Genomic DNA, 21,262 nt, shown 5'->3' on the forward strand with positions numbered 1-21,262 from the left:
GTGATGACTGACTGTTGGAATTCCCTAACTATTAGTTTCCGTCTATACTTAGTGTACTTTTTCATCAAGTGGTGATAGTTCTCCTTTTATTTCTTGTTTTTGCTTTGCCTGATGAATTCTTCGCTTCCTGTTCCCGCCTGCCCTTGCGTTCCTTTTATTCCACTGGGTTCTTGGGTGTTATGACGTCTTCAGTTTCGTTCACATTGTGGTTTTCATGTTTAATGCTGGTTTGTTATCTTACTTCTTGTGGCTCTTTATGGTCGACGTTCTTTCGCCTTTTAAAGCATTAAAATCACTCTTGGCTATTTGTCGGTCCTCCTTCTGTTTTCTATTTGTATTTTGCTGGTTTAAAATATCCTTGGTCTAAGATTCTCATTTTTATGCACCAACCTCGGAACCTCTGGGTATCCACACGCTTCCTTGAACTGCTTGCGTGATATTTCCATTGTATTATTATCAAATATTATGAAAGATAATATGATGACGGTGATAATGAGAAAGGCCGAATATGGCTGAGCACGTTTATTACTCTCAACAATACAAATGTAGTCGGCAGAAGGCACGCCTACTTACTCGCGAAATGAGTAGCCAATTGATTAGTGAAAGGGATCACAGCCACAAGAACCAAGCTGCATTTTATCGAAAACGGCTACGAAGAAACTGCTTAGGTAGGACATTTCTTGTAGAAAATTTATTTTTAAGGTCACACAGTGCACTTCGAGCCCGCCTCGTGGCCCGTTGGCCCGTTCGAGTCCCGTTGGTGAGAATACATGTTCACCATCATATTGTTGGTCGGCAGGCGGTGGTATACATCACTAGATTGCGTGCGAAAAGCCTGGATTAAATTCCAAACCTCTGCGCAGTGCTCATATGGAGTGAGGGTATATGACGCTGTTGATGGCGATTCGTCCGTCGGATGGAGACGTTAAGCCTTGAGCAGACCGCTTGGTGCTATTGGGCTGGAGTAGGCTATGTGCCGGAACCGAGTTTCACCTCTTTCCTATCTCATCATTATCATCCCACATCCTCGCGCGTCAAATAGAAAGACCTGCACCAGGCGAGTCGAACATGTCCTCCGACAATCCCGGCACAAAAAGAAAACAAAAACCCATACGTTAAGTAAGTTGTGGTGGTGGTGATTATTGTTTTAAGAGGAAGTACAACTAGGCAACCATTCTCTGTATAACACTAATCAGAGAGAAAAAATGGAAAGGGTACAACACTTCGAAAAATGAAGGTATCGACCAAAGAAAGACAAGGGCAACGAAGGGCGTGAAAACAAAAGACTCCCTAGGATTCGCAAAACCTAATACTGTCGGGGTCGGAAAAGAACAAGAGTTCACCAAGCGAGGTCGAATAGGATAGATGGAAGTGAGGAGCGTGGCACAAGTAAGTTGAAGCAATGCAAGGACCCAGATGAGGGCCCCGTCGTCGTCATCCCACGTTCTCAACTTGAGAGCCCCTGGAGCCCCTTTTAGTCGCCTCTTACGACAGACAGGGGATACCGTGGGTGTTATTCTACCACCCCCACCCACAGGGTGTACGTTAAGTAGGTAGGGTCAACCGTTTACCCGTTATTTTAATTAATGTAGGACAAAATCTGACCAAATTAGCAGCATAAACCTGTAAAAGAGAAAACCTCCAGTTCGAAATAGTGAAATATTACGAAATCAAAAGTATCCCATGCGTGACCGGGATTTCAAGTTAAATGAGTATCAACTCAGTCGGTCCAGTAGATTTTAACTTATCCGCAACAAACAAACAAACAAACAAGAAGACAGACAACATCTCATTTTAATAATAGTATAGGTGTTTTGTTTTTTGTTTTTTTTTTTTTTTTGCAACGATGGTATGGGAGGGGTTTGCAGAGCTTACAAAGTGGGGCGCACTAATTGTACTGCCAAAAGTTACCGTACTTTTTTGTTTGGTTCGTTTTAGCGGGGCTCGTCTTAACTCATAGCTATGGTCTTGTCCTTTTTCTTGGCTCAGTACGTTTTCATTTTCTGGCCGTGTACCTGCTTCCTTCTGGTGGTCCCTGTGCTCTTTTTGCTTGTGTAGGAAGCTGTTGGTACTGAGACCGGTTCTCTGTTGGTGAGCCTGCAGGGTTTCAGGCGGCTCGTGTGTCCGGTCGCGACTGTGCTCTGCCATCCTCCTCTCCGTATTCCAGTATTTGGGAAGCTTGATAACTTCCAGCGGAAGTTGTACAGAGGAAGTGAGACGCAGAATATCCATGGGAAAGAGGCCTTTTGGGAGAGTGAAAGGTTTGCGGACAGCTACAAGCATACCAGTCAAACTTACGAAGAGGTTTGCCAAATGTTTTGTGTAGAGTGTGGTGTTTTATGGTTCTGAAACGTGAACAATCACACAGAAAGAACAAAAATATTTAGAAAGTTTTGAAATGTGGTTATGGAGAAGAATGGAGAAAGTCAAATGGACCGATAGACTGAAAAATGAGGAAGTGCTGAGCAAGGTAGAAGAGAAGATGAACTTGATGATGATGATGATGATGATGATACAGAAGAGGAAAACATCTTGGATTGCTCACATATTACGTAGAAATTGTCTACTACAGAGAATCGTGGAGGGAAAAGTTGAAGGAAACAGAGGGAGAGAACGAAAAGTTTGGAATTCAGACAGATGTAAAGAGAGCAAGAAGTTACAAGCACATGAAGGAAGATGCTAAGGACAGATTTACTGAAAGAAGAAGATCCTGAGTGGGCCCTTCCGATTCATCAAGAGGCACTCAGAGGCGCGGACTACTGAGTTGTAGTGCTTCACCTTTATGGTCTTGCAGGTGTAGATGCTTTTATAGGCATGATAGACCCTCAAAAATATGAACTGCCGCATCAAACAACCATAAAATACTTCTGAGGTCCAGAAGACAAGATATGATGAAGAAAGAAAAGTCTCATATCAGATTGTAATGTGATCGATCAACGAGACTAGACGTGATGTCTCAGTATTCTTTTAGAGCATAGATGGTAATAGAATTATTAATCACCGTTCCAGAGATATTCATTTTCTTGTGAAATTGTAAGAAAGGACGTTATGGAGCGATAAATCCAACAACTTCGAGACACACTTCCGTGGCGTAAGCAGTTTACAATGCCTAAACTGGCCTACAACGTGTGAGAAAACAGTAAATCTGTCAGATTATTGCAAAATGCTGAATGGTGTGGAGGTGTAAGAGATGAAACAAAAGTACTGGAGTGCAGTCGAACGAACTCAGGTGAGTCTTAAACGAGGTAGATGAATATTGTTACTTGGATAGTAAAATAGCTGACGATGACAGAAGAAAGGAGGAAATAAAGTGCACACTACGGCAAGCAAAGAAGGCCTTTCTTAAGAAAAGAAATTTGCCCACCTCGAACATTGACATAGGAATTAGAAAATACTTTCTTCTGGAACGTGGCATTGTATGGAAGTGAAACATGGACGAAAAATCAACGCAGAAAGAAAAATAATGGAAGCTTTTGAAATGTGGTGTTACAGAATAATGCTCAAGGTGAGAACGTATCACGAATGAAGAGATACTGAATCGAATTGGTGAGAGGAGACGAGAGGAAGGGAGAGAATGGCGGGACACATCTAAAGACGCCCAGGACTTGTCCAGTTGCTTTTTGAGGAAGTATATTTGGTAATAACGGTAGGGGTAGACTAAGGTATGAATATGACAAGCAGATTAGAGCAGATGTAGGATGCAGCAGTTACATAGAAATGAAAAGGTTAGCACAGGATAGGGTGGCATGGAGGGCTGTATCAAACCAGTCTATGGACTGATCGCCCAAATAACAACAATTATTATTATTATTATTATTATTATTATTATTATTATTATTATTATTATTATTATAACAGTAAACTCGTGTTCTCATCCCGAGATGGTGAAACTCTTTCCCGGCACACCCCCAATGGAGACGAGCTGTATGTACCGTTTCAACCACATACCAGCCATCCTGACATTATTACATTTCCGGCAGTACCGGGAATTGAACTAGGGCACCCGATGACGGCAGCTAATTACACTAACCGTTTCGCTACGAGGGATATCACTGTATAATATACATGATCATTATACACCTTTCAGCGTTCAGTCGGCAAGCATCTGTGGATTTACGAAACGTCCCCACAATCCTCTATTTGCAACTAGTGCTATGGCCTCCTATAGTTCCATACCTCTTATCTTTAAATCGTTAGAAACTGAGTCTAACCATCGTCGTCTTGGTCTCCCTCTACTTCTCTTACCCTCCATAACAGAGTCCATTGTTCTCCTCCATTCGCCTTTCTTGGATTTCTTACCTACTGACATCAATTTAGTCTTCGAAGGGCTAATTTTCATACCATACTCATTGCACCTATTTTCAAGTTCCTAGATATTAGACTGCAGGTTTTCGGCACAATCTGCAATTAAGACCAAGTCGTCAACATAGGCCAAACTGCTTACTACATTTCCACCTGACTGAATTGCTCCCTGTCACATTATACCTTTCAGCAGATGATCCATGTAAACTAAGAACAACACAGTGAAAGATTACAGCCTTGTCTAACCCCTGTAAATAGCCTGAACCAAGAACTCATTCTACCATCAATTCTCACTGAAGCCCAGTTGTCAACATAAATGCCTTTGATTGATTTTAATAATCTATCTTTAATTCCATAGTCCCCCAGTATAGTGAACATCTTTTCCCTCGGTACCCTGTCATATGCTTTCTCTAGATCTACGAAACATAAACACAACTGCCTATTCCTCTCGTAGCATTTTTCAATTACCTGGCACATACTGAAAATCTGATACTGACAGCCCCTTTGTGGTCTGAAACCACACTGGCTTTCATCCAACTTCCTCTCAACGACTGATCGCACCCTCCCTTCCAAGTTGCCAGTGAATACTTCGCCTGGTATACTAATCAATGAGATACCTCGATAGTTGTTGCAATCCTTCCTGTTCCCTTGCTTATAGATAGGTGCAACTACTCCTTTTGTCCAATTTGAAGGTACGTTACCAACACTCCATGCTAATTTTGCTACTCTATGACGCCATTTCATCCCTGCCTTCCCACTATACTTCACCATTTCAGGTCTAATTTCGTCTACTCCTGCTGCCTTTTGGCAACGGAGTTTATTTACCATCCTTTCCACTTCTTCAAGCGTAATTTCACCAACATCATTTTCCTCCTCCCCATGAGTTCGGTTGTTCGCGACACCATCAAGAAGATTTTCTTTCACGTTGAGAAGTTTTTTAAAATATTCCTTCCGCCTTACTAGTGAATCTCTGGGAGTTCATCTGAATTACCCAAAATACTGTTCATTTCCTTTTTCCCTCACTCCTTAAGATTCTTTATTACTGTCAGGAAAGGTTTCCCTGCTGCTGCTCTCACTTCATCATTCTAGCAAGATGTTCGCTTTTTCCCTTCTTTACACACAGTTGTTCCTAGGCATTCCGTTGGTGCTTCTACTACAGCATCCCTGTATGCCACCCATTCTCTTTCTACATACATATCCTGAACCTGCTTACTGTTTACTGTTCGGAACTTCTTAGTAATCCTATCCATGTACTTCTACTGAATTCCCTCGACCTGAAGATTTTCTACCCTTATTCGTTTGCAGGCAGATTTCACTTTCTCTATCCTAAGCCTAGAGATACTTAGTTCGTTACAGATCAGAAAGTTGTCTGTATCATCGAAAAATCTCAGGAAAACCCGTGCATTCCTAATAGATTTCCTGACTTCGAAGTTGGTTAAGATATAGTCTATTATGGATCTAGTACCTCTACCCTCCCATGTGTATGCTTGAAGAATGTATTCGTGACTGCTAAACCCACTTTAGCACAAAAGTCCAGCAAACACTTCCCATTCCTGTTAGCTTCTCTATCTTCCCCATATTTACCAATCACCCTTTCGTATCCTTCAGTTCTATTTCCAACTCTCGCATTGAAATCGCCCATTAGCACTATCCTATCCTTGCTGTCTACCCTTACTACGATGTCACTCAACGCTTCATAAAATGTGTGAATTTTATTCTCATCTGCACCCTCATATGGTGAATACACTGAGACAATTCTTGTCCTAATTCCTCCAACTGCCAAATATACCCACATCATTCGCTCATTTAGGTACCTAACAGAAACTACTGCATGTTGCGTGCAATAGCCCTACTCCGTACTCTGCCCTTCCCTTTTTAACACCTGTCAAGTACACTTTATAATATTCTATCTCTTCCTCGTTATTCCCTTTTTAACACCCGTCAAGTACACTTTATAATCTCCTACCTCTTCCTCGTTATCCCCCATTACCCGAATATCACTTACAGTACTCGTAGCACATCCATATGCATCCTCTTTGCTGACCCAGCCAGTTCTACCTTATTTCTTCCATAAGCCCCATTAATATTGATAGCTCCCCATCGAATTCCATTTCGTTCGCCAAGTTGTTTCCAAGGAGTCCCTCGCCTGTCAAATGGGAGTGGGACTCCATTACTCCCATAGGTCCGAGGCTTGCTTAAAATGTTCTTGTATGTTGGGTATTCAGCCCAAAGGCTGGTTTGATCCTCTACAGCTCCAACAACAGCCGTCATAGCCTAGGTGTCAATGAAGAGGCATACTAGGGAAATGAGGAGTGATGTAGTTTCCCGTTGCTTTCCTCACCGAGTCCGAAGTTGCTATTACATATCAGTCTGCCATCCCCACTGAAATGCATGCACCAACTGACCCTATGAGCAATATTTTCACACCATTCATAACTGGCTGCATAAGGAACGGTGTTACTAGTATCGCTCATACCTCTGTCACTTTCATATTGTCAAAGCCAAGGATGACACTGAGCAAGGTCAATGAAAGTAACAAATTTATTCTAGCCCATACAAGAAGATATAGTGCACTGTAAACACTACATCCTGCCAGCAAAAGCATAAAATTAGCTCGGTAAATTCATGAAGCAGGATGCTACCCTACTTGCACATAGTCCAAGTGAGGATCTCTCCTCTAACGGGTTATGGAACACAGGTGGATTGTATAGTCCTAGCCGCCTGAGCACAAGGGGGGCCATGACTCAGAATATGTCCGAGATGCCCACTCCCATTCCATAGCAACTGGTATCCCGACTCTCAGGACCACTTACTAGGCCACTCAGCCGTTCCACGAACTAGGACTGACTATAGTTACCCACACCATGAACCATTATTATTATTGTTGTGTGTCCTTCGCGCTCCTAGCTCTGCGCCAGCCAGCACCGCGCACGCCGCAGCTTGGATTATGCGAGACTCTACGAGACGACTCCAGTGCGCTTGCTTGTGACGTCAGTCTGCACTATAAAAGGAGCACCTTGCAGCCACTTAGTAGGACTCTCCAGTGTCCAGCACCAGATTACACTGAACGTCGAACACGGAGCTTATCCCTCTTAAACATGTGTCTCGGCCAGGTGGACTGAATTCTGGTTGCATGAGGTTTCACCTCAGTTCCCGTTCCTACAGCCACGTCGAGCCCCGATGCCTGTATTCTACACATCCTCAGTCCTCACTCAGGCTCCGACACCTACATTAGATTCTCTAATTGTGAATATTCATGTCATTTCATGACAGGCCAATGGAATTAACTGCATTATGTTAGTAGGAACTTTCATGGCAAGTTACGCTTATAAAACCGATAGTTTTCGACTATCATGAACTCTACCTTTTTACAAACTATCTCATCAAGATAGCTTCGAGTGTACATAAAGTTAATGTGTATAAAGTGTACATTTCTACAGACTCTCAGTCTACTATCAAAATTAGCTACTTGCGAATTTACTCAGCTTCAAGAAAAGTTTAAGTTAAATTCATGTATATATCGTATAAAGTCATATTGAAGCAATAAATTTATGTTGTGTTCCAGTATACCTTATCTTGTATACAACAATTATTATTATTATTATTATTATTATTATTATTATTATTATTATTATTATTATTATTATTATTATTATTATTATTATTATTATATTTACAAGGTCTAGAATGTCTCTCATTTTCTCACAATTCATTCTTTTGTGAATACACTCATATTCTTGAGTTTTTTCCGGGTTGAACGGTGTTGTTGCAGTATTCTTTGTCAAGGCGACTGAAATACCCCTACTCAGTGACACTAGTGTGATTGCTGCTTGGGAGCACACCTCGGCACAACAAGACGGTTCAACCCTGAAAATAAAGTCAATAATTCTACACACCGTGGAAGCTTCACTTCTAAGATGAACACTTTATCCCCTCTGTGGATGGAGGGAGTCAAATGCGTGTCGTAAGAGGCTGCTGAGAGAGAACAACCAAATACTCTCGTCTTCTCATATCCATGTAGCGGACCTAATGAATGAATGTGAAGTTTTCAGTGAATCTTTTCTCTCACAACTCCCAACAGTTTATTTTATTTTATTGGGGAACCGCGTGGCAACGTCTTCTCTCCGCTTGTTCGACACTGGTACTTTCTTTGCTCTACACGTAAACATTCATTATCAATATTGAGTTTGAAATTTATTACATTAAATTTATTTGGTTTAATTTTCATACACTTAATTTTTTCGATTATGAACTTTATTTTAGGTATGGTTATTTTTTAACATTTACAGTATGTGAAGGGGCTGTATTAGTTTCTATAATTCACTCACATGGATATGATTGTTTTTTCAAACATTTAGAGTTTTACAATGCTAAAGGTTATATTTATGATTATATTTTTAATCCCACTATTTTTTTATTCATTATTGGTGAGGGGTTCAATCTTTAATATATTTCATAACTTTTTTGGATGTGTTCTATCTGGGGATTTTAATAATTTAAGTTATTATTTTGGTTGTGATATTTTATCCTAGGAACTTATTTTGTTAAGTTTTTGGACATGTGCATTTATGGTTATGGCGAAAGAATCGGTTTATCGTGTTAAGTTTTATAATCAGTTGTTTCAGGTTTTTATTTTTTTATTGTTGATACTGTATTGTAATTTCAGAAGCACGAGTGTATTTTTTTAAAAAGTAGTTTAATCCCAACTTTGTTTTTGATTTTGGGTTGGGGGTATCAACCTGAGCGATTACAGGCTGGACTATACTTTGTTAGCTTCATTACCTCTGTTGGTGGGATTATTTCGTTTTTATAGAATTCCGATATATGATTATTGATGAATGTGAATTTATTTGATCTTTTGTTTTATTTGGTTTTGGCATTTTTTAGTAAAAATTCCCATATTTCTACTTCATTTATCATTACCCCTCCTACATAACGTATTATTTCACCTCTGGCGGCAGTGACCGCTCTGAAGTTACTTTTCAAGTGGACGTTGGTGAGACTTTTTATAACTATAGTGACTTATTACAAAGAAGTAGTCTGGGAAATGTTTTAGCTCCAATAAACCACGTTTTCGCAAGCAATATTCGAGAAACGCGGAAGCATTCTCCTAATATCAGGAGACATTGAGGTTTCCACTTCAGTATGTTCGTTCCGTTTTTATACACCAGTGATATTCTTGATGACATCTATTTAGAGTTCAGACTAAGGAGAATTTCCTGTGTGAAATTCAGACGACAGAATACACAGAACAACATTATTTCCGCCAAGTAGGCCCTGCATACTTCCGACTGATCTTCAAGATATTTCCTTAGTGTCTTATTCTGTTCCGCTTGGTAGCTGCCCCGAGGCGTAACGGCTCGCCTGGAGGAAACAAAATTGGGCCCTCTCAAAGAAATTACGTGGCTCGAAATCGCCAGTGGACGGTTGTTGGAAAGAATGAAAACAATAGCGTTGTGGAGAAGAAAATATTTACGTCAGATAAAGAAATCTTGTGAAGATTATTTCTTTGATGGAAAGTGGCTAAATGCAGGGCACACTACCGCGAAAATTTGGAAAGCTGAAACTATGAACTGAAGTAAAGATGGATTTCTTAGGGGATTATCGAGTGGGTTGAAATCTCCCTCTGGCAAGGGTAAACGACTTATTGTTCTCTACATCGGAAATGAAAACGATTTGCTCAGGCGAAACAATCTAATGAACGAAAGGGAGCAGATAGTACTTGAGACAGACTGTAACACTAGTGACTCAACAGAAATGCTGGTCTATGACAGTGAAGGGAGTGACAAAGATTCAAGAAATGCAATTCATTTCCGATAATCATTGATAAGGTCCACGTTCTGATGCAATGAGGCAGCTGCATTGTGTGACGAAAGAGAACACACGACTTGGTATCGTGATTTACAACACACATTGAGAGTGGCGAGTGCGGGCTGCCTGTCGAAAGTGGGTAACTCGCAAGGGAGCGTGGAATGGTAACCACGCGGCCTCTAGCTGAGTCTGACATTTCTTCCACTTACTTTGGCCGAACTCCTCGCCCGTTTTTCTTTCTTGTCTAGACTTGTCGGACGTCCTGTACTGTACTGGTATTCCAAGAGTAAATATTGTGTACCGCACGACACGTCAAAAATCTCGTATTTCATATTGTGACTCTAGTGGCTTTGGAACTGACCAGACGGAAAGTGATGATGCTTCCTATATTTAAGATGATATAAGGTTAAAGTTGGTTATTTTTTAATATTTTGTCATTTAAGACGTGCCAGTCATCTGAAGAAAGTTCGTGAGTGTTATCTACATTTTTCTTACCGTGAAACAGAAATTTACATCATAATTTTATATTGAAGATTTATCGATTCAACAGTTTTTTGTTATCGTGTATATTTTTGCGTATCCCATTTTTCATGGAATGATAAAGCTCAGTCAAATACTTTAATATGACAATACGGGACAGCTTGCTGTTTTCAGCGAGAAAGTCGATAGTGCTGCTACCTACACAGCTTGGTGTGACCAACTCTTCAGTAACATATTGCTGTCTGTATGATTCTTGGCGCACTGCCGTGTTGTTTATAATGTATCAGTGTTTGTCACTAAATAATCTTACATTGCAGTTATATTCCAAGAAAAGTGTTATGCGCTGAACAAACTACCCTGCAAGATAATGGGCGTGGGAAATGATAAGGACCGCAAGTATTAATGACCTCGCATCTGTGTTGAGGTTACATTCTATGCTCCTTATATTAAGAAAATCAATCAAATACTCTACTGAAATGTTAGTAGGACCTAAAACCAATAATATTAACAAATATGGAGCTCTAGTATACTCAAACTTGAGGGTCCACATTGTTAAACAGTGCCATAAATTTCACAATCGGAAACTTGTGGGCCTGTAGCGTCGTGGTAGTCTTGAAATTGAAAATTGAAGGACATGAGTTTCGAATCCAGTCACCTTTTTTAACTGTAAGAAAATAATAATATATTTTTACGTCTCACTAAGTACTTTTACGGAGACGCCGAGGTGCCGGCATATAGTCCCGCAGGAATTCTGTGTTGAACCTCTTGCATTTCCCTTCTGATTAGTGTTAATAGAGGATGGCTGGCCAGTTGTACTTCCTCTTAAAATAATCATCACCACGGAATGGTTAGCGTACTGGCCTTCGGTTCAGAGGGCGCTGGTACAATTCCCGGCTGAGTCGGAGATTTTAATCGCGTCTGTTAATTCCTGTAGATCGAGGGCTACGGATTTGTGTTCGTATTCATACGCATCTTCAAGTATATATAACACATCATACAGAAAACAACCACAAAAACACGCGATAGTGACTACGGTATATATCCCTCCACATATGATTGCTGTTAGGAAAGGCATCCGGCCGGAAAACTAGGCTAAGTCCATACAAAATCATGCGCTAGGTAATTGAGAAAAGGCTAAAAAGAAGAGGAGAGAGTAGTTGTTAAATATTTCCCCCAGACAGCGAAAGGCACGGCTAACATAATGCTCGTTTGGAGGTTTATGAAGAAGGCATTTCATATATTATTATTATTATTATTATTATTATTATTATTATTATTATTATTATTATTATTATTATTATTATTATTATTATTATTATTATTTTAACAAAAATATTTCCAATGAGTGTAGTGCATTCCTCTCCCGTTGGTCTTGACTGTAGCATAGACAAGTATGCAGTTCACAACCAACACGCTAGATGTCATCACCATCGCTGTTCGCACTCCACTCAATGCTGTTGAGATTTGGCTCAGCTACGTATAGATCGATACGGAAGAATCGAAAATTCACCTGGCGCGGAAGTTATACACGTATTTTATATTATTTTTCTTCAATAGCTGCCAGAACGGAAGTAACATCAACATAAGATCAGTACAGAATTTTTATGTACATTTTTAGGTATTCCTTCATTTCGTATCAACTCCAATGTGCTTAGGAACGAATATTTGATATTATATAAATGATAACTAACCATAAAGCAACACATAACCTCTCATTACCCACAACGCTCGTTGACACATCATTAGTTCCCAGACCTTTAATTTCATCCTGAGTTATCCGTTATATATAACCATCAATATGACTGATATTACTTGTGACAGTTATAAAGACCAGAAAATTCCTTGTCAGTATTGTGGTAAACAGTACAAAAGACTTAAAATTCATATTATCAGAGCTCATCCAGAAGAATATCGTGATTCACTTGTAAATACGATCTCTTTGACTCCTACACTTGACCCAAATGTACGGTCGGAAGATGTCGACTCATCTTTATCATCGCCCCATTTACAAGAACCGGATAAACGCGGAGACGTAAATAATACATATGAAGGGGAAATGAGGAGTGACATTTCTGTACATTTAAGGTGCTCACATCCCGATCACAGCGTGACATCAAGCACGCACATCGTGTCTTACGCAACCGAAGATCATTCGATATTAACACCTAACGAACGCCTTGATACCCAGGAAACCGGGAACGCATATTCGTACGAAATCAAAAACAATTCACAAGAGCCTCGGGAAGTCAAATGTCAATACTGTAGCCAGTATTTTCGTGGTGAGAGGGGCGTATCCATCAATATTAGTCGTTCTCATCCCGACCGACATCGCGAAAGATTGCTTCAGAATCACACAGCCAAAGTATCTCAAACAGATACATTCGATCCAGTCCCTAGCGAAGATCCCAATCCTAATGACGACGGGGGTATATCAGATAATTCATCTCTAAAGTACAAACAAGAAATTCGCGTCTGGAAATCAAAATTTGAAGAATTCAACGACGATCATAGCTATAATAAATTGGTTCAAGATTTCGCAACATTCCTCTTCACATCGATTAACCTCCTGCCTGGCTCCAAACACCCAGCAATCAAATTTTATGAGGCTAGGAAGAAACGCCGTCTAGCTCTTAACGAAAAACACCACAGTCACTCGTCAAATCCACAGCGTGCAGACAAACGTGCCCGCGAAAAAAGGCGAAACAAATATAACTACGAACTGACCCAATACCAGTTCTACAATCAGAGACGGAAGGCAGTGAGGCGGGTGTTGGAAAACAAGTCCGAGGTGTGTAAAATCGACCTTGGAAATATCCATAGCTCCTTTTCTGATACATTTTCCCATGAAAATTTACACGAAAGGGAAACTTGCCCTTCAAAAATCACTGAAGCGGAGCGTGTGGAAATGAATGAAACGTTCGTGCCCTCCGTGTCGACCGCTGCCGTCCATCATATCGCAGTGGATACTGCACCGGGCCCAGACCGCGTTTTGATGAGAGCCCTTAAAGACGACGACGTACAGCCTTTCATCGCAAAAATAGCAACCAGAATGCTACAAACTGGCGAAGTTCCCGAATGTCTGCGGAAGGCACGAACAATTTTGCTATATAAGAAAGGCGATCCGAAGGCCGTATCGAACTGGCGCCCCATCACTATCTATTCAGTCATTAGGAGGGTAATAGAGAGAGTACTTGACAGTCGCCTACGTGAGTACATCCACTATAATGAACATTAGCGAGGATTCTGTTCAACTCCAGGCACCATTATAAATACTTCCATTCTCGGCGCATTGTTAAAATCTGCTAAACAGAGGAAAGAAGACATCACGGTAATTTTCTTGGACATTCGAAAGGCATTTGACAATATCGGTCACAGCCACCTTCTAAAAACTCTACAGTCCGAAGGAATACCTTCAAAACTCAGAGACGTAATTTCCAACCTTCAGACCGGAAATGTCACTCAAATCGAAACGCAGAAGGGTAGAACAAAACCTATCCTCATAAAGAGAGGTGTGATGCAGGGATCTCCATTATCACCAGCACTCTGTAACTTAGCCGTACATCATATCTTAGACGAGCTAAGCGAAGATAGTCTCTCGCGGCATTACGGGGCATCTCTGTCACCCGAACTACCATCTATAACCGTAATGGGCTTTGCCGATGACACCGTCATCATTGGGAAGAACAAAGAAGCCGCCTTAGATCTTACTCGACTAGCCCGCAGGAGGTTCGAGGAAATTGGTCTTGATATCAATCCACATAAGTGTACAGGGATATGCGTAATCCGAGGCGAGTTGAAGCAAGGGTTGCTATCCGTGGAGGAAGACTGTAGCATTGACTTAATCGGAGACAGCGAACAAATTCGTTGCCTTGGAACTACCTTCAGGGATACTCTAGTGTTCGACGAGACTGCTGTAATGAAAGACCTTCACAATAAACTCCAACTTCTAACATCGTCGCCACTGCTTAAGGAAGACCAAAAGCTCATAGTACTAAATTCCTCAATCTGTCCCACCCTGATATACCCTTTCCTCACATGCAGTTTCAAGAAAATTGCACAGAAATTTTTATCCGATAGCGATAAAAAATGATTAAAAGTGCAACAAAGGAGATATTGCAGTTGCCGACAGATACCCCAGATGGCATGATGTACACCGAAAAGAAATACAAAGGACTCGCTCTGTTTAAAACCTCGTGGGAAGTTTACCTACAATGCATTAATGCCTACAATATCTTGCTGAAGACTAAACATCCACTTGGTGTCGCTTCGAGGGATTCTCAAGCGGAGAGTCGGGAATGTATAGAACGCCTAAAACTAACAAACGCTGATACCCAGAAAATAACCGCCAAGAACGGCCAATACGATACTAAGAAGATCCGTCAAGAGCTACGAGAACGTGAATTCACCTCCTGGTGTTCACTACCGCAAAAATGACTCGGAGTACAACTTTACAAAGAGTATACACCAGCAAACTCTTGGGTGCGAGATCATACCGGACTGTCTTGTAATGAGTGGAGAGAGGCTATAAAGATGACTGCTAATGTTTCTACGGTGCGCTTGGTGCCAGGCAGATCCCTGGACAACAACCTCTGTCGGCATTGCCACGGAGAGAAAGAAACTCTTGGTCATGTCCCGGGATTCTGCACATCCGGGGAGCTCCTAAGAAACACGCGGCATCAGCAGATCAGATCCTTCATTGCCGAAGAACTGAGAAAGAAGGGATTCAATGTACATGAGGAGGTACACAGACTGGCTATAAATGGTAGTTCGCAGAGAATTGACATCATAGCCTTTAAAGACAACAGCTCCCAAGGATTCATATTAAATCCGACTGTCAGGTTCGAGCACCATAGCTGTCAGCCAGAGGAGGTTAATCTAGAAAAGATTAACAAATACAAACCCACTATCCCTTACTACAAATCAAAATACCACCTTCAAGAAATTGAAATAATTGGGATAATGGACGGAGCTCGCGGTACCATACCTCGTCACTTCGTCGCCACATGGAAGCGCTTCCAACTCCCAATGAAGTTCATCCCCGAAATCGCGACCCTCGTCCTCCGAGCCTCCATCAAGATCATGAGACACCACCTCTACAGCTAGGTTTAATTTTTTTTAAAATTAGATATGTACAGAAAATTGATAAGTTTTACCTTGTTCTTAGCGGCAGCCTGTAAATACAGGAGGTCTTTCCAAAATAAATGGAAATTATATAGATGTTGATCTATAAACTCAAAAGCAATTCTGTGCCAACATTTGCACTGTCTCATGAGGCACTGGGATGGGACGTAGAGGTGGTTATATCGTCATAGATTTAATAAAATAAAACTTGTCTTAATGTAGGGTAAATATTTTTATGTGTTGACGCCATTTTTAATGCCAAACCTCTTAGAGAATAGATCGCACACACCAACAGCGTGGAACTTAAACAACAAGGAATATCTATGATACAATCTAGCGATTTATTCTCTGGAAAATAAACCTCAATTCCATAAAGGAGTATCAAATGATTGCTTCAACGACCTTCTTTATAGCCTACTACACAGACTGGCCGGACCAAGGTCTATCTATATACACAGGTCAGGACACGAATGTTACTTATAGAGCCGCCATTTTGGGACTCAATGTGGGCGAGCCCTACAGCATTTCCATGTTGCATTTAGGCGAGTATCGGATTTTAAAATGTATTTAAGAGGGGAAAAAATGTATTTTAAGAACACATAAGCTGTTAAATTTAGTTTCATTTGCTTCGCACTACATGTAATTAATCGCTTTCCTATAACCTGCGAATTGTGATATAATGATAAGATATCTGTTTTGCGATCTATAAGAACTCGGGTTTCATAAATTGTGATGCAATTATAACCAGACTATATGACAAAATGTTTTGAGTTACTATAGTAGACCTGATTTAGCGTACCTAAGCATGAACAAAGTAATACAATAATAAAAAAAGTGTAGACGGTTAAAATTAAATAATAACATGTAGGTACGTGGGAGCAACCGAAATTAAAGGATATGTATGGAAGTGTGGCCGTAAACTGCTGATAGCAAGTTGAGAACCCGTTTGGTGGCCTAAAACAACATTATTACAATACATATTAAAAAGCAAACCCCGCGGCACTCAACGCTCTTGAAAGGGCTTTGGCCTGCCCTGCGACCGCTGCTCAGCCCGAAGGCCTGCAGATTGCGAGGGGCCGTGTGGTCAGCACGACGCATACTCTCGGCCGTTATTCTGGGGTTTCGAGATCGGAGCCGCCATCTCACCGTCAGATAGCTCCTCAATTCTAATCATGTAGGCTGAGTGGACCTCGAACCAGCCCTCAGGTCGAGAGAAAAATCCCTGGCCTGCCCGGGAATCGAACCTGGGGCCTCCGGGCGAGAGGCAGGCTCGCTACCCCTACACCACGGAGCGGGCTACAATAAATATTACAGCCAGCAATTTCGGCTACATTCCTAGTAACAGGAAAACATCCAGATATCAGAAAACTGCGATACATTACAACTGTGTGTCCGCCTTCATAGCGTAACGGTTAGTGTTGTGAGATGCCGTCCTCGGGGCCCGGGATCGATTCCCGGTACTGCCAGAAATGTACAAATGGGAGGAGGGCTGGTATGTGGTTGAAATGCTATATACAACTCGCCTCTTATTGGGGGTCTCCTTGAAAAAGGAGCTGCACCACCTCGGGATGAGGACTTGAGTTTACTATTGTAATAGAGTAATGTAAATTTTGTATAATAATAATAATAATAATAATAATAATAATAATAATAATAATAATAATAATAATAATAATAATAATAATAATAATAATAATAATAATGTGTATGTTGGGTATTCAGCCCGAAGGTTGGTTTGATCCTCTGCAGCTCCGCCAACAGCTGTCATAAATATCCTAGGCATCACTGAAGAGGCGTACTAGGGAAACGAGGAGTGAGGTAGTTTCCCGTTGCTTTCATCACCGAGCCAGCTGTTGCTATTACATATCAGTCTGCCAAGCCCACTGAAATCCATGCACCAACCGACCCTATGAGCGATATTTTCACACCATTCATAACAGAAACTGGCTGCATAAGCAATCGTATTACTAGCATCGCTCATACCACAGTCACTTTCATATTGTCAAAGCCAAGGATGAGACTGAGACAGATCTATGAAAGTAACAAATTTGATATAGCCCATACCAGAAGACATAGTGCACTGTAAACACTAAATCCCACCAGCAAAGGCATATAATAATAATAATAATAATAATAATAATAATAATAATAATAATAATAATAATAGAATAAGTTACGCAAATTTTATTATTATCAGGAAAACATTGTCTAAATGTTAAAGAATATGAGAAGTCATTGATTTTCATGAATTTACAAAATTATCACAATAATTATTACAACATTCTGCCTCTGTGGTGTAGTGTAATTAGCTGCCATCCCCACGGAAGCCCGGGTTCGATTCCCGGCTCTGAAACGAAATTTGAAAAAAGTGCTACGAGGGCTGGAACTGGGTCTACTCAGCCTCGGGAGGCAAACTGAGTAGAGATGGTTCGACTCCCACCTTAGTCATCTTCGAAGTGGTTTTCTGTGTTTTCCCACTTCTGCCACGATGGTACCTAACTTAAGGCTACGGCCTCTTCCTTCCCTCTTCTCTGTCCGTCTGTTCCAATCTTCCCACCCCCTACAAGGCCCCTGTTCAGCATAGCAGGTGAAGCCGCCTGGGCGAGGTTCTGGTCCTCCTTCCCAGTTGTATCCCCGACCCAAAATCTCATGCTCCAGGGTACTGCCCTTGAGGCGGAAGAGATGGCATACCTCGCTAAGTCAACCCTGGGCGGTCCACGGATAAAGAAAGACAGAAAGATAAGTACCATCCCAGTAAACTGACAAACACAATTTTATATACCTTTCAAGCATTGAAGGCAGCCCTCCTTCGTTCGGGGCCTTCCTGACACACGAGAAAGATCTCGGGTGATTAGAAAAGTCAAAGAGTGTAGGGATGGCATTCCATTTTAGCAGCTTTCTTCCATCTGCTCTATTTACTTCGAATTGACATTCCTCAAAACGAAGCTGCAGGAAAAGATTATAATCAAGATATGGTCAGTAAAAATACGTTAATAGACAAGCTTTTTACAAAAGCAAATATAATAAACTTGGTGATTATTACTTCATTTCACTTTAGCAAAATTTACACTAACCTCACACAGTTCTGAATGTTGTGTTCGCTGCCATTTATGACGTGGACAATTCTGCACCCTTTTACTCCTCCTATTCTTGTTTCGGGAATCTAAATAAACCAGTCCCTTTGTAGGAGTGACGTTTACAGTGGCGAATTTCCCATACCTGTGATTGATGTGTTACATCCCTTGTATTTTCAACGAAAAATAAATATTCATTGCTCATATTTTCATTGAAGCTATTTATATAAAATTCAAACGCACAGTTATCCATGCTCAGAGACGGAAGTAATGAGCGTGGCTGGTTAGTGACTGCAAATACAGTAGAGACAATACGCGACACTTCCGGATTTAGTCTTGTTAAAATGGGAGACAATTCGCAAGTGGCGCTTCTAGTGCCGTGGCCTGAAAATTCACGCTATATTCAAATATCAATGGAAATTTATATACGGAAATGGTTAAATAAATTACGTCTAGAAAGAAATCGTTGCTAAAATATTAACTTCAAAGTTGCTAAAGCAATTCTGGATACATGAATGAAGAATTATTTAACAGGTTATTATTTAAAGACTGAAATTAGATAATAAACAAGATGTGAAGTGGACTGCTCTAAAAGGGCTTGATCTTTCATTTATGCATTACTTTTTTAGCTTTAACATACCTGCCTGAACTTTCACGGCTACATTTGTCTTTTTTTCTCATTTAAAAGCATTGCTCATCACATTAGGATACTTGTCAATATAAATATCGGCACATTCCTTACACATATGATTCAATGAATTTACATGTAAGAGCTGGACAATTTTGATTTTAACATGAAGCCTACTAACAGAAAGAAAATATATAAATTTAGCCACAAAAGCATTCAAAATTTCCCCATAAGCAATACTTGCCATTACATTACGGTAAAACAAATTTGCATCATTATCACATTTCTTAAATCACCGATATTTCCTTCAGTGCTTGACAACGCATTACGGCATTCCAAGTGGGGTAACTTGAAACACAACCAGCCACACTCATATGCATATGCATTTTCCTTAATTAAATCAAAACCCACAGATCACACCTACAACAACACATTGGTATTGAATGTTAACTCCTGCACTATACAATAAAATAAGCTTATTATATTTTAAGCCATTTAAAATATTGGTTGCGCAGGCCAGAAGTTTAAGAAGTAGGCCTTCTATATAAATTACTTTCTAACTGGAAGAGCAAACACAGTATTTACTTACATTTTCTTGTCACGAGGGAATCAATCAATCAATCAATCGGTCAATCAATCAATCAATCAATCAATCAATCAATCAATACTGATCTGGGCAGTCGCCCAGGTGGCAGATTCCCTATCTGTTGTTTTAACGGAAGAAAGACCGAGAATCCTTCTGCACTTCATAGTTATTGCAGCCAAACGCAGGACATATCTTTCCATTCATATTGAGAGGAGATATAAAGGAATGACACAGACTACTATTTACTTATGTGAACTTCATGCAAACGCATAAATAACCTCAAAAACTTCACAAACAAATACACGTGCTCTTATAACAGAATCAGTAACTCTCAGGTCACTCCGCTAGACAGAGCTCTAACCGCTGTCCCTCGATATCTCGCAGAGCGTCGCGTATTGTCTCTACTTTATTTGGTGGCTGTTACTAATTATTGCCAAACTACTCCAGAGATGGCAGCACGAGAATTGAAGCCTTGTTGTCAAGAGAGCGGTGCAAGCTGGGATCCTGCAAGTTATCGCGCGTGGCCGGGATTTATTTGTTATTTCGTGAAATACTGGAGTTCTTGCTTTGAGCGGTTCTTTTCTTGTGCTATAAATAATGATATACAAGTATGTGTTGTAGTATTAAAAATAATTTAGTTTCATGCGGTTGTAGTGTAAATATCAAAGAAAGAAAATGCGGGTTTGAAATGACATCACACCGCTCAGAGGCAGGAGCGCTATTCTAACCATTGTGTAACCGAACGATTATTAAGAGAAACATTTAGGCCCGGTTTCATCAACACATGTTAAATATAATATACTAACAAGTAGTTAGTTAATACGGAGTTAAAAATTTAACATCTTGTTAGGTTTGTTGCGTTTCATCACACTTTTCTTCTGAAATGTTAACTAATCGACTGTTAACTCTCCCAACATTGCAAACTGGTGCGAATCAAGGAGGCAGTGGTACGAACATGCTGCTTTACAGCGCGCTCCGATGCGCTTTTGTTTGAACACAGCTGTTAAATATGGCGCGTGAAGTGAAACGGAGTCGTAGTTCTAATTTTTCCTCCTTCGAAAAAGAGTTGTTAATTGAATTAGTTAGTAAATATATATGTTATTGAGTGCAAGCGCACAGATGGCTTGACGATAACAGAAAAGGACGAGGCATGGGAGAAAGTCCGCGAGTAACCCCTGTATCTATGAAGAAATTCTGCATCCGTCAAATTTTCAAAGTCAATTACGTCGCTGAACTCTTCTTCAATCAGGATTATTGTGT

This window comes from Anabrus simplex, chromosome 5 (assembly GCF_040414725.1).
Source record: "Anabrus simplex isolate iqAnaSimp1 chromosome 5, ASM4041472v1, whole genome shotgun sequence".
Classification (NCBI taxonomy): Eukaryota; Metazoa; Arthropoda; class Insecta; order Orthoptera; family Tettigoniidae; genus Anabrus; species Anabrus simplex.